Genomic DNA, 14,513 nt, shown 5'->3' on the forward strand with positions numbered 1-14,513 from the left:
AATAGGTATGGCTAGGTTATATAGTGCACCAGAAGTCATGAAGTTGAGCCTCTGTCACTTTATCATACTATAGTCTTACATTTTGTAAAAAACAAAATACAAATATAATATATATTCTCCATTAGTTATTAAAAAACACACACCTTTATGAAAAAAAAAAACTTTTATTAAATTTTAATATAAACAATTGTACATACAAGTTTTAAAACAATTTTATATAGTAACATTTTAGCAGCATAGTAGTATAATAATTTTTTTACCAATACATTTTTTAGTTGGGATATATTAACCTTATTTTTTTTATTTTTTTTTATAAAACTGGCGTATACTGTAAGTTAGGGGGTATGAAATTATTGCGAGATGTACATGTCAGTACAAGTCCAATTTTCTATTACACACTAAAAGACATCACCTAGGTCCACATACATGAAATATCTGTTAACTGCAAGTTCTTGATCTTACTGCAGAATGCGTTTATTAGAGAAACAAATACAGATTTGGAAACATATAAGTGGGAATTCAATACAGCTGCGGTGCAACTTTTCTGGCTTTAATCCCCCTCGATAATGTGTTGTATTAAATTCATGAAGCATCTGCTACACTTTTGGTGTTGACAGAGACTCGAGCGCTGAATTCAGGAGGTTCTAAAATGTGCAGTTTTTACATTGTGGAGCAATACCTGCTCCAAACTTAAAATAAAATACTGACAGTTTGTATCTTATGAAAGTCGAGCTAAATTGAGTACACACTTTTGGCATACACAGAGAGACTCTTGGCGCAGACAGATTTTGTGAAAGTGTCTTGTGTGCATTTTAAATGTGGAGCAGCGGGTGCCAAATTCAAGTACAAGTTCTAGACAGGTACATGAATTTGGCACACAATGCAACACTTTTGGAACACATGCAAGACACATCCAGAAAGCTGTCTGCAACATTTTTTTAAAATAAATTCCAGGTATAGATCAGTAGCATATTTAATCATATGGGAGATGCGCAAACACTTGGAAGTGTTGGAAAGACAGTGGAATATCACTAGGTCAGCTTCTCTCAACCAGGGTTCCTCTAGAGCAGGCATCACTAAATGGCAGACTATGGTCCAGCTCTGAACAGAGTAATTGTATTATCGGGACAACAGCCTCGCCAAATAGATACTTGTGTAGCTTCTCCTCACCGCCAGCTCCCCTGCCTGCGGCTAGGAATGGCACAAGATGGGAGGTGCTGCAGGTCTGGATAGAGGGTGGGACTTTGTTAAAAAAGTGGGGGACTGCTTGGACCGCCCTGCAGCCCAACAACCAATCATTCACCTGACTTCAACAAGAAAAGTCCCACCTTTTGTCCAGATCTACCGCACCTTCCATCTTGTGCGAGTGAGGTAGGACAGTAAGGCCCCTTTCACACTGAGGTGCTTCTAAGCTGAAAGTAAAACACTGAGCACTTTTGAAGAGATTTTCAGGAGCTTTTGAAGTGCTTTCCATTTATTTCAATGGAGAGGGGTGTTTTTTTCACTGCCAGCACACTGCCCCAGTGTGAAAGCATTCATTGATTTTAATGAAAATAGGTTTTCAGGCCCTTTTTGTAGCGTGAAAGCACTTCAGTGTGAAAGGGGTCTAAAAAGAGCGGGGGGAGTGCTGCAATGTGATGAAGGGGAGAGGAGTCTGTAATATAGAGGGAGGACTGATGTAAGGAGGGGGGGTAATACGAAAGGAAGAATGATGTAAAGAAGTGGGACTGAGGGCAATGGTGTAAAAGAGGATCTGTGATGCAAGGGCTCATTCACACTTGTGGAGAGCTTTAAGTTTGTCTGCACTAGAAAAATGCAGGTCTCTGCAAGGGCACTAGAAAACAACTGTTTTCCGTTTGTCCTAATCACACTGCAACAGTGCCCCTGGGTGCTGGGCAGTGCGAAGCTAAATGCATACTGTGTGCATTTTTCTGCAACGGACTGGAGCTCACCTGAAGGTTCTGGTTCTGTGTCTGTTTCTGCTTTCAGCTCAATTGTGGTGCATAAAAATAAAGAAAATGTAATTGTGATATCTCAATAAAGTTTATTGATAGAAAAAAAAAGCACCTCAATGTGCACCGCCACACCAGTTCCTGGGCCTCACACTAATAGGTGCCCACACATAACCTGGCACTTTTCCCTGAATGCACAGTGACAAATGGGCATTAACTGTCTAGAACCTACATTTCCTATGCCAATGCCCTACCTTTCCAGCTTTTTGACTGCCCACTGATTTTAATGTTGACATGCTAGAATTGAATAGGGTTTGTGTACAGCTGTCTGTGGAATGCCTGAACAGTCTGGCATTTTGTATGTTTGTAACTCACCTAGACCTCATTCACACTTGTGTGTACAACATTTGCTGAGTTATCAAAGCTTTCTGAATGCTTTGCAAAGCCAATGCCTGTTCCGCGTTGCCCTGTATTGCTTTTCATTTTGCCACCAACATTTGGCAAGCATCGGCAGTTGCTAAAGCTGGCAAAACGCCTCAAAAAAAATGCATGCCAAACATGTTTTAGACACTCCTGAGCTTTTAAAGAATTTTGCTTCCCAAAAAAAAAAAAAAAAATTAAAGCAGAGGTCCACCCTAAAGTGGACCTTCCGCTCATTGGAATCCTCCCCCCCCTCCGACGCCACAATTGGCACCTTTCAGGGGGGAGGGGGGTGCAGGTACCTGTACAGTACCGGTATCTGCAACCACTTCCGAGATAGCTCTCTGCGGAAAGGGGCGTAGATTACGCCCCTTTCCGAAAGTCCCCCGCTGCCTGCTGGGAAACACACGGATCCCAGAGGCAGCGGGTCCATCCTCATTGCGCAGCGCGACTCGCGCATGCGCAGTAGGGAACCAGGAAATGAAGCCGAAAGGCTCCACTTCCTGATTCCCATACCCAAGATGGCGGCGGCAGCATCTGAGAGACGATCGAGAAAAAAAAAAAGCGCGGACTCCCGCTTTAAAATAAATGTTAGGTGACATCAAAAACACATTGAAATGCCATGTATAATTCACAAGTGTTTGCCTGTGTGAACCTAAAAAGTGTAGCAATGAGCAGAATCAAAAATGACATGTCTGATGCAGTCTAGCACTGGTAGCAATTGTTTTTGTTTCTCTGAGCCCCATAATGTGGTTTTCCCTGTTGATTGTGGCAGTAGATCAGTTATTTTTCATTTCTTGTAATTGGGTGACAATCCCATCCTAGCTAGACATGTAGCTTTTCAATGGATGCATTGCATCTGTCATTTTTAAATATTGCCAAAGTTACACTTTAACCCTACAGGAACAGTCAAGATTTCACATTCACCATCAAGCACAATGAATTGTGGAGCATTTGTACAGCAAAATTAAATAAAGTAAGCTGAAATATTGTTTTGCCACTCATACGCTTGGGTCCTGAAATGTCTACACATACATGTTTTCTAAATCTGGTTTATTAGAACCATATTGGAAATGAAATCTAGTGCTTAAGAAAATCTGTACACATCCACAAGAATGTAACACCTCATCACTCCTGGTATAGGTATGTCGATATCACCATTGTGTTGTAGCAAACTGCTTTATATAGTTTACCTAGAGATTTAGTTGCTTTATTTTGTGTTGATTCTCTAAATAATTGGCCCCTGATGGCCAACGAGCTATAGAACCGGTTCTAGATTAGTGAAATGTACTTAAGATTTTTTTTTTGCTTTTTTTTTTTTATTTCAAGTAAACAAGGTATTATTTTGTTCACTATACATAAGCAGGGGGGTTACCTTTAATGAAATCACATGTCTAAACAATAAGTAGTTCTGTGGACAAAGGTAGCTGAAAATGTATGCAAATTTTAAAGGATATGTTCACCTTTAAAAAAAAAAAAATTGTTCTAGGTAAAAAAGTGCATTTATTATTATATGAGCATTGCACACGTGATAAGCGGATGCAATCTTTGGCTCCTTCAGACTCTTGGCTGTCTGCTCGGACGGGCAGGACTACGAGAGCAATCACAAGCACCCTCACGGCTCATTGCCGCTAACAGCGTGTAGTTTTCAATGATTGACCCCACTTGAAGGCATTCAATCACAGGAAACTGTGAATGAATGACGCGGACATGTGGGAGGAGCCCCACTTTGACAAAGATCTCCCGCTTGCTGTCACAGAGAGGGGGAATTGGCTGCCAATGCTGGAATATGTTACATGTTCCACCTTAAAAACAACATGTTCCAAATGTGAACCAGTGGTGCACTGGAAAATGAATGGGCTACCAATTCAGTGGACATTAAAGTGGAGCTCCAGGCTTCTTCAGAAAAAAATTAAAAGTCAGCAGCTACAAATACTGTAGCTGTTGACTTTTAATATTAGGACACTTGCCTGTCCAGGAATCCAGCGGTGTCAGCACCCAGGATAATTTTTTAATTGGCTCTTGGGTGCTGCCACCGTCTCTTGGGTAAGGGAAACAGTCAGTGAAGCGTTGTGGCTTCACAGCCGACTCTAGACTGTGCATGCACGAATCGCGCTGCACTTTGTGAATTGGGGGGGGGGGGGGGGGGGTGTAAGAGGGGGCTGAACTTCCATGTGACTTTGCTGTGTTGCAGTCACAGGAAAGTGGGAGTGGGTACCTGTCAAACCCCCCCAAAAGGTGCCAAATGTGACAGCAGAGCAGGCAAATAAGCAGAGCTTCCCCTTTTGGGTGGAGCACCGCTTTAACACGACATAATGCATAAATGCAATGATGGACCAGCTTGGTGTGAATGAAGTCTTACTCTTCCTACAAGTAATTATAATGTTTAAAAACCATTGCAGAAACCAGTCTCAAAATTTAATTTTATAAGCATGGTAGCATATATCATGCCCAAAAACACAAAACTATTGCTCAGATCATGTGGTGTTCCTTCACTGGGTTTAAAAAAATAAAATAAAAATGTTGTCATCCATTCACAGGAACTGCTAAATGAAAAGTTTCATCTGCTACCGCAGCTACCGCATGTGATGTCATAATTGTAGGTCATTCAGCACTTCCCCTGACACACTACTCTGCAGGCCTGAATGCAAAAGTTTAATAAATGCGATTTTTTAAATGTTATTATTGCTGGCGCATTTATAACATTTTTGCAAAAGGTGGACTGTGCTTTTAAGCAGATATTCCCACCTCCCTTAAGTATCCTTTACAATTCAATAAAAGTAAACAACCTGAATACTGAAAACAACTATAATTCGGTATATAGAAAAAGGGATTATTTGAAGGTACTTTATGGGGCAAATCCACTGTGCACTGCATGTGCACTTGCTGTTGTAGATCTGAGAGACATGCACGTGATTGGATGATAGAAATAAGCAGAGCTTCCCCCTGAGATCTACAGTGAGTGCACTTGTAGTGCACAGTGGATTCAAAACATACTGAACCTAGCACATCGGAATGACAGCCAGCTTTCATTTTAGGATCCTTGCACATGTCCTGTATGAACGCAGGATCGTCCTGGCAGAGAGTTCCTGTGCGCCCAACATGAGTACCATATATATAGTGCATCTGTTTATACATAAATTCTTCTAACATCCAGATTGCCATATAAATATAGAGAAGAGGTGTAAATTACATGTACAATACTGGCCGGTAACACAGAAGTTTGTATTTTAATTTTTTACTGATCCAGACGCAGCACTAGTTTTGCTCTATTTACATGCCTGTGTGTACAGGTCCTTTGAAAGCAAGCTACATTCAGATTAACAAAAAAAAATAAAAAATGAAAAAAAATTGGCATTTTTTTGGAACCCATGTGCAAACACCCTTAACCTGCATGTGATTTTGTGCACGTGGTGTAGAGGGCACGCACCGCTCCTGCTGTGATTGAACACCCACGATCCGCCGATCGTTCGGTGGAGAGACAACGCAGAGGTGTACCTATGTACACAAGGCAAACTGCTGATCTGTCAGTGAGCAAAAAAGATCTTGTGTTTCAGCTAAGCTCTTTTTATTCCGGTGTATCTGTTCCCCACATATAGTCATATAGTTAGTGAGGTTGAATAAAGACACCAGTCCATCCAGTTCAACCTGAGTGAGTGTCTACAATTGTCCCTATCCCTGTACATTGCACACACACACATCGGTCCCTACCCTCAAGGAGCCCACAATCCAAGGTCCCCATTCATATACTAGGGCCAATTTTGGACAGAAGCCAATTAACCTACCTGCATGTCTTTGGAGTGTGGGAGGAAACCGGAGTACCCGGAGGAAACCCACACAGGCACAGGGAGAACATGCAAACTCCAGGCAGGTAGTGTTGTGGTTGGGACTCGAACCAGCGACCTTTTTACTGCTAGGCGAGAGTGCTAACCACTACACCACTGTGCCTTACTAACATAGTAAGCACCTCCCAGGGACACACTTAACCCTTTGAGCGCCCCTGGTGTCAACACCTTTCCTGCCAGTGTCATTTATACAGTGACAGTGCATTTTTTTTTTTTTTTAGCACTGACCACTGTATTGGTGTCACTGGTCCCCAAAAATTGTCACTTGGTGTCAAAATTGTCCGCTGCAACGTCGAAGTCCTGCTAAAATAAAAAATTGCTGATCGCTGCTATTACTATTGAAAAAAAAAAATACTAAAAATAAAAATGCCATAAATCTATCCCATAGTTTGTAGACGTGATAATTTTTGCACAAACCAATCAATATACATTTTGTTGACCATAAATATGTACCAGAATACACGTCGTCCTAAACTGATGAAGAAAAAAAGATTTTTTTACATTTTGGGAATGTTTTATAGCAGAATGTAAAAAAAAATATGTTTTTTTTATCCAAAATTGTCAGTTTTTTATGTTTATAGTGCAAAAAATAAAAACCACAGAGGTGATCAAATACCACCAAAAGCAATCTCTATTTGTGGGGAGAAAAGGACATCAAATTTCATTTGGGTAGGCAGGGGGATGGGAGGAGCCGTGGACACGTAGCGGCCGTCGGCTCGCGTCCTTTCCCCCCGCCGCACCCGCCCATGCCTCCTGATCCACCCGCCCCGCCCACCCGCCGTCAGCTGTTCGCTTCCACGAGGCGAGCGGACGCCCCGGATCAAGCCAGGAGAGAGAGCGAGCGGAGAATGCTTCCTGTGAAGCGGAGACACAGCGGTGGGAAGGTGGCTCTGTAGGAAGCCTTACGCCCCCCCCTCCTTTCAGCGGAGCAGGCTTGACGGCACGGACCTTCTCTACCCTCCATAGGTCGGTAAGGCAAAGAATTAGAGGGTCATTGACAGAGTGGAGGAGCAGTGAGAGGTGAGCAACCGTATGGATGAGTGGAGGGGAGATGGCCCGCTGGAGATTTGGTCATTATCAGAGATCAGAAGTTATCATTCTAAAGACCTCTCTTTGAAAGCGGTAAGGTACATACATGTATAAGCTGGTTAACGATTGCTGCTAATGTGACATCTACTACCTGTCTATCAGTGTACTACCAATATCGCCTGATTAGCCGGACACGGACCTTTCCACCCCTGCACAGGCCGGCAAGGCTATGAATGAGATAATCAGCGATAGAGTGGAGGAGCAATGATAGCTGAGCAATCTGTGTGAATGAAAGGAGGGGTGATGGTCGGCTGCATATCTTGTCATTATCATGGACTAGAAGCTGTTATTGTAATAACCTCTCTTGGAAAGTGGTAAGGCGGATATATACATAAGCACGCTAACAACTGCTCTTAATGTGACTCCTTCTCGGGAACTATCAGATTGTTACCAACACTGCTTGATTAGCTGGATATAAACCCTGCAGGGGGAGGAATGATGAGAGGTGAACAGATGGACATTTGAAGGATTGATAATCAGTAATGCTATGCAGAGTTTTTTCTCTTTCTTTTTTTCTTTTTTTTTTCCCTCTATTTACAATTTTAGATAGAGGCATAAAATAGCGGTCGGGTTGGGGGCTCATTTCACAATTGTTGGTCCTTCGCCCATTGTGCACCCAGCACTCCCTGACAGCAATTTTGTCTTGTAGTTGCCTGCAGGCATACAGATACAAGGGAGTGAGGTATCCCGCCCCCAGAAAGTGAGCTGAGCAACCCGGACCCCATAAGAGTCATAGGGAAAGGGACAGGGCCTGGATCTGGGTGTTAACCTGCAACAAAGGAGAATGCCGGGGAAGATGAATAAAAGGGGGGGTACGGGACCTGTTAGCCCGGGGGGGATACAACGATACTTAGTGGGGGAGACAAGTGTGCTGGAAAGCAGCCAGGAAACCCCTAGCCAGAAGACATCAAGAAAATCAGGTGCAGGCACGAGTAAAACTATAGACACGGGAGAAGTGCGGGGAGCAGGAAAACCTAAGGACGTAGGCCCAACTCGTACCAGGACGGGGGGGGTAAGCTCCCGAGAGGAAGATAAAGGCAAAAAAAGGGAAGAACTGGGGAGAAAAGGAGAGGCTACCCCCCTACCCGAAATTCAACCTGAAATCCAACCCGAATTAGAAGGAGCCCTAGTGCTGGCAGACCCACAAGTGAGCCTGAGCATGCTGAGAGAGGTATTTACAGAGGCATTGACCAAGGTTGAAACATCACTTAAATCTGATATAGCCGGGATTAAGACAGATATTGGCCGAGTGCTAGGAAGGGTGGACGAGTTGGAGGAAAGAATGAATGGATATGAACAAAATATGAGGGATCTAAAAGAACAAGTGAAATTAGCCCAAAAAACAAACAGATCGATCCTATATAAAATCGAGGACCAAGAAAATCGCGGAAGAAGGAAAAATTTAAGGATAAAAGGCCTAGAAGAAAAATTTAAAAATGAAGAGCTCCCTAGGGTGATGCAGGACTTGTTCAATCCCATTCTAGGCAGGGCGGAGAAGGACAAATTAAAAATAGACAGAGTACATCGAGTCACGGGATACCGCGCCCAAGCCACAGAAAAACCAAGAGACGTAATAATTAGATTCCATTTTTACGAGGATAAAGCGTTAGTGTTGGAGAATATCCGAAGGTTGGATAAAATTTTGTTTCAGGAGGTGGAGATACAGATATTCTCGGACCTAGCAGGGGAAACATTGAGGAGAAGAAGGCTCCTTAAACCTCTGACAGATCTGATGAGGTCACTAAATGTCCCCTATCAATGGGGGTTCCCAGCATGCCTTAGGGGAAGGAGAGATGGCCGCTCCGCAGTACTAAGGTTCCCAGAGGATTTAACGGACTTTTGTAATAAGTTAGAAATCCCCCCACCAGCACTACCAGGATGGGAGGAGGTGTTGGGGAACGAAGGAATTAGTAGGGTGGTGCAATGGTCTCGGGTCCAGGACGGGGGGGGGAGGGAGGGGGTATAATTACCATCATTGGCGGGTGAGGGGGGGAGGTGTGGGCACGTGGACAGGCCGTGAATGAGGCGGTCCTCCCAAAGAATGCTAGGTGGGCAAAAGGTGACCTGTGGGTCACCGGGACACCTAAGCGAGGAACAAATGTGGAAATTGTTCACTCCTCCGAATGGAGGAGGGGGAAGGGGGGAGGGGGGATGGGAGGGGGGTGGAGGGGGGGGTGGGTTAGGGGGTAATCTCTCTCTCAAACAGGGTTTAGGTGCTCTCTCTCCTGCTCTCTCGCCCCCCCCTTCTCTCTTCCCCCGCGTCGACCTCCGGTGGGGGGGGGATGTCTCCCTCCCGGGGGGGCGGGGGAGGAGGGGAGGGGGAGGGGATCAGTGAGATATGACAAGACTGAAATTGATAACATATAATGTAAGGGGTATAAGTACTCCCCAAAAAAAGTTCAGAGTTAATAGGGAGTTGGAATTGTATGGAGCGAATGTGGTCTGCTTGCAGGAAACACATTTATCACACGAGGCTACAGGGAGACTGACGTCCCGGGGGTTCCCAACATGGTTCTACGGTGACTCTACAACATGTAACGCCAGGGGGGTAGCAATAGGCTTTGAGAGAAGTGTGAGGTTTGAAGTCGAGAAACAGATGGCCGACCCAGAAGGGAGATTCTTGTTTATAAGAGGGAAACTATCGGATGGAATATACACCTTTGCGAATATATACTCCCCAAACAGGGACCCAGATAAATTTTTAAGGAAGGTTTTGGAACTATTAGCGGAGTTTAAAAAAGGTAAACTGATAGTAGCGGGAGATCTGAATATGGGCATCGACCCTCGGGTGGACTCCTCAGCCGGGTCCCCGCGTTGGCCGGAGCTTAGATATAAAAAAATAAAGGCTCTGCTCTTAGAATTTCAGTTGGTTGACGCTTGGAGGATTAAACATCCGAACAGCAGAGACTATACTTTCTACTCTTCGGTGCATGGGACATTCACCCGAATTGATTATGTTCTGATTGAACATCAAATGCTCCCAGCTCTCAAAGATACAGTAATAAAATCTATCTCCTTATCTGACCATGCTCCAGTCATGGTGCAGCTGGAGCTAGTAATAGATCAGGCTAAAAGAGAGACATGGAGATTAAATGAATCTTTGATCCAGGACCCAGAAACTAGAAGCAGAATTGAAATAGAACTAGAAGAGTTTTTTATAAGAAATGATTCCCCTGGGGTTACGAGGAGTACGATATGGGAGACCCACAAAGCATATATACGAGGAATCCTAATAAGCATTGGGACAGGGAAAAAAAAGGAAATGGGGAAAAGGTTACAAGATCTAAATAAGGAGATTTGGGAACTGGAGCAACAAACTAGATCAAAGGGGATCCCAGAGAAAGTAGAGCTAAAAGATAAGAAGCTACAATTAGAAGAACTTATGGAGGAGGAAAGGGTGCGAGTTAACCACTGGGCAGAGAGCATAAGATACCAGGAGGGGAACAAACCTGGGAAATGGTTAGCGAGAGTAGTGCGGGAGAGAAGGAATTCGTCTTTCATACCCAAAATTAAAAATGAAAAGGGGGAAATGAAGCACTCCACTCCTGAAATAGCGACGGTCTTCCATAAATATTATAGTCTGTTATATAAGGTAGGACAGGGAATGGAGAAAAACAGAGATAAGGAGGATACTATTGAGTATTTAAAAGGGATAGATCTTCCTAAAGTCCCGGAGGAAGAGCTGGAAATGTTGGAGACCCCGGTCACGGTAGACGAGGTGGCGAGGGCAATAAGAGGGATGGCAATAGGGAAAAGTCCAGGCCCGGATGGGTTTCCAATTTTATATTACAAAAAGTTTGAAAAGATATTGGCCCCCAAATTATGTGAGTATATGAATGCAGTTGCAGAAGGGGAAGATCTGAGGGAAGAGGCATTGATGGCTTACATAACTTTGATATTAAAGGAGGGGAAGGAGCCAACAACCCCTGGGAGTTATAGACCAATCTCTCTCCTGAACACGGATGTGAAGATATTCTCAAAAGTGATAGCAGAGAGATTGAAACCGTTGCTCCCCCAATGGGTCCATAGGGACCAAACGGGGTTTGTTACGGGCAGGGAGGGGAGGGATAATTGTCTTAAAACCCTAATGTTGATTCATGGGGTGGAGAGCAGTGGACCCCCAGTCGCCCTGTTATCGGTGGATGCTGAAAAAGCATTCGACAGGGTAGACTGGGGCTTCATGTTTGAGACTTTAAGATATTTGGGGTTAAAAGAAAAAATATTACGATGGATAAAAGCATTTTATTCCCGCCCGTCGGCAAAAATTAAAATTAACGGTAACCTCTCCCCGGTAGTGAAGCTATACAATGGAACTAGACAGGGATGCCCCCTGTCTCCAATGCTGTTTATACTCGCCTTGGAACCCTTGTTGGCTTCAATTAGGAAGAATGGAGACATAAGGGGGGTGAGAATGGGCGGAGAAGAGTATAAGATCTCTGCGTATGCGGATGACATATTATTTTATGTTTCGGATCTCAGGGTGACTTTGCCAAATATAATCAGGGAGATCCATAGATATGGGAAGCTGACAAATTTCAAGATTAATATGTCAAAAACTGAGATTCTGAACATAACGGTACCAAAAAAAGAACAAGAGGAACTCCAGAGGTTCTTCCCCTTCATCTGGTGTAGGGAAGATTTGAGGTACCTGGGAGTAAAAATCACACCCACATTGTCATCCGCATACGCAGCTAATTATACAGATATATTAAATAGGGTGAAAGAATGTATTAAACGCATGAGATATAAACCCCTGTCGCTAATAGGAAGAGTAAACGCGTTGAAAATGTTTATTTTACCAAAACTGATATATGTGTTCCAAATGATCCCAATAAAAGTTCCGCAGGAGTTCTTTAGGAAACTCCAAACCCTAATTTTAAAACATATATGGGGACGTAGGAATCCTAGAATCTCATATGCGACTCTGGAAAGGGGGAAAGTAGAAGGGGGATTAGCCGCCCCGAACTTTAGAAGATATTATCAGGCAGCAGTAATTTCACGGGTGGTGGATTGGGTGTATGATAAAGGCGATAAAGGGTGGGTAAATATAGAGAAAACACAAAGTGGAGTTAATCTAGGAAAAAGGATCTGGATACCTCGGGACTACCGTGACTTGGGGAGAAGCACTAACCCACTAACTACTAATCTGTTTAGAATATGGGATAAAGTGGGCGAATCAAATCACTGGCAGCACAATTCACCTTTAATTTCTTTATTAGACACAAGTTTTTTTAAACCAGGGAAGGAAGAATATGTTTATTTCACAAGATGGGCAAAAAGGGGTGATATTTTTTTGAAAGATGTGATGAATGGGGACAGAGTTTGTACTTTAGGAGAAATAAGACAAAAATGGGGATGTAGGAAATTAGACAGCTGGAGATATGCACAAATTAAACATTTTGTTCAGGCGCTACCCCGACCACTTCGCGGGGAAGGAGATCTTAGACCTATGGAGAGAATGCTTTCAGACCCGAGCTGTAAAAAAAAAAGTTTGTCCAAAATCTATAAAATTCTGGAGGAGGAAAAGGAACCAGGAGAACCACTGTTTTTGAAAAAATGGGAAGAAGAGTTGGGTACTCTGGGAGATAAGGAACGTAGAAAGAAGATTTTAAGAATAGCAGGTACAATATCTAAGGACAATATGTCAGCGGAAATGTCATTTAAATTAATGGCAAGATGGTATATTGTCCCACAAAGAGCGCATAAGAGAAGGCCGGACATATCAGCACTATGCTGGAGGGGTTGTGATAAGGTGGGAACTTTTGCACATATCTGGTGGGAGTGTGGTAAGATTGGCCCTTATTGGGAGAAAATAATAGGAAACATCTTCCAGATAACAGGGGAACAGGTAAAGAAGGATCCTTGGACATGTCTATTTCATGACACAGATAAAACAATAGGGGAATATAAAAATTCATTGATACCTCACTTATTGATTGCTGCAAAAAGCCTGATCCCAAAGAGATGGGGCTCTGTTGAACCCCCATCCATGAGGGAATGGTTAGCTAAAGTAGAGTGGTTAAGATCAATGGAGGAATCAATATTTAAAAGAGGAGATCAAGTGGAAATTTATCATAGCAAATGGGGAAAATGGTTGGAGTTTAAGAAACAAGGGAATGTCCCAGAATGAGTGGTCCCGAGGGGAGAGGAGGGGGAGGGCGGGAGAGAGAGACGGAGAGAGAGAGGGGGGGGTTGGGGAGGGAGATCTGAGGGGGAGGGGACGGGAAGATATAAGTTTAAGGAATAGGAAGCATATTTTTGTAATATTCCTACTTTTTCGAAATTCTCATAAAATAAATAAAAATAAAATAGAGGAAGATGTTAAAAAAGAAAAAAGGTAAAAGGATTGCATGTGATGTCAAAGTAGCACTGCCAATAGGCAAAATAGTGGCGATGAGAAGAAGGGTACCAAAAATCACAAGGGCGTAAAACTTGCCACAAATTTGTTGACGAGAGATTATGGCGTGCTATAAACTGATGCAACTTAAAAAAAAAAAAAAAAAAAAAAAAAAAATTTCATTTGGGTACAGCGTTGCAGGACCGCGCAATTGTCAGTTAAAGCAACGCAGTGCCATATTGCAAAAAAAAAAAAAATGGCCTGGTCATTAAGGGTGTAAAACAGTCTGTGTTGGAAACAAAAGGACTATGCCTTTCAAAGTCACATGAGAAAGAATTAAAAAGGAGGATGAGATGTGAGAGGTCTCTAAAGCTCTAAACCGTAATGCAATCTAAATTCCTCTGTTTTGCTTTGTGCAAATGCTACTTTCTTTGCTGTGACAGCCAACAGATATACAAATCTGCTCTGCACACTCATCTCCGTGCTAAACTCCAGGGGATACGGCCTATGGGATACTGCAAACTACTCAGAAAGCAAAGAATGGCCAGCATGCTGATACAAGAATAGCAGAATCTACATAAAATGACATATCACAAGACAGGCGCATGCTCTTGTCATGGGACAAGTCATTTCAAGTACATTTTGCATATTGGAATGCTGGCCATTCTTTACTTCCTTCTTTTCAATCTTCCAGCACATTCACATCTCTCCGATTGCAAGTAAAAGAGGTTGAATTTCTATACAATTTGGATGACTTTTTAACGCAAGCTGTGCAATTTCTGTACATGTACTCAAATCTTAAAATAAATACATCAGTCCCTGTCACCTGTATTGAGGTGTAACTGAAAGGCTATGGGTGTGTCCACATAT

The sequence above is a fragment of the Lithobates pipiens genome, unplaced genomic scaffold (genome assembly GCF_037356315.1).
Source record: "Lithobates pipiens isolate NorthernLeopardFrog02 unplaced genomic scaffold, aLitPip1_a1.2 Scaffold_30, whole genome shotgun sequence".
Taxonomy (NCBI): domain Eukaryota; kingdom Metazoa; phylum Chordata; class Amphibia; order Anura; family Ranidae; genus Lithobates; species Lithobates pipiens.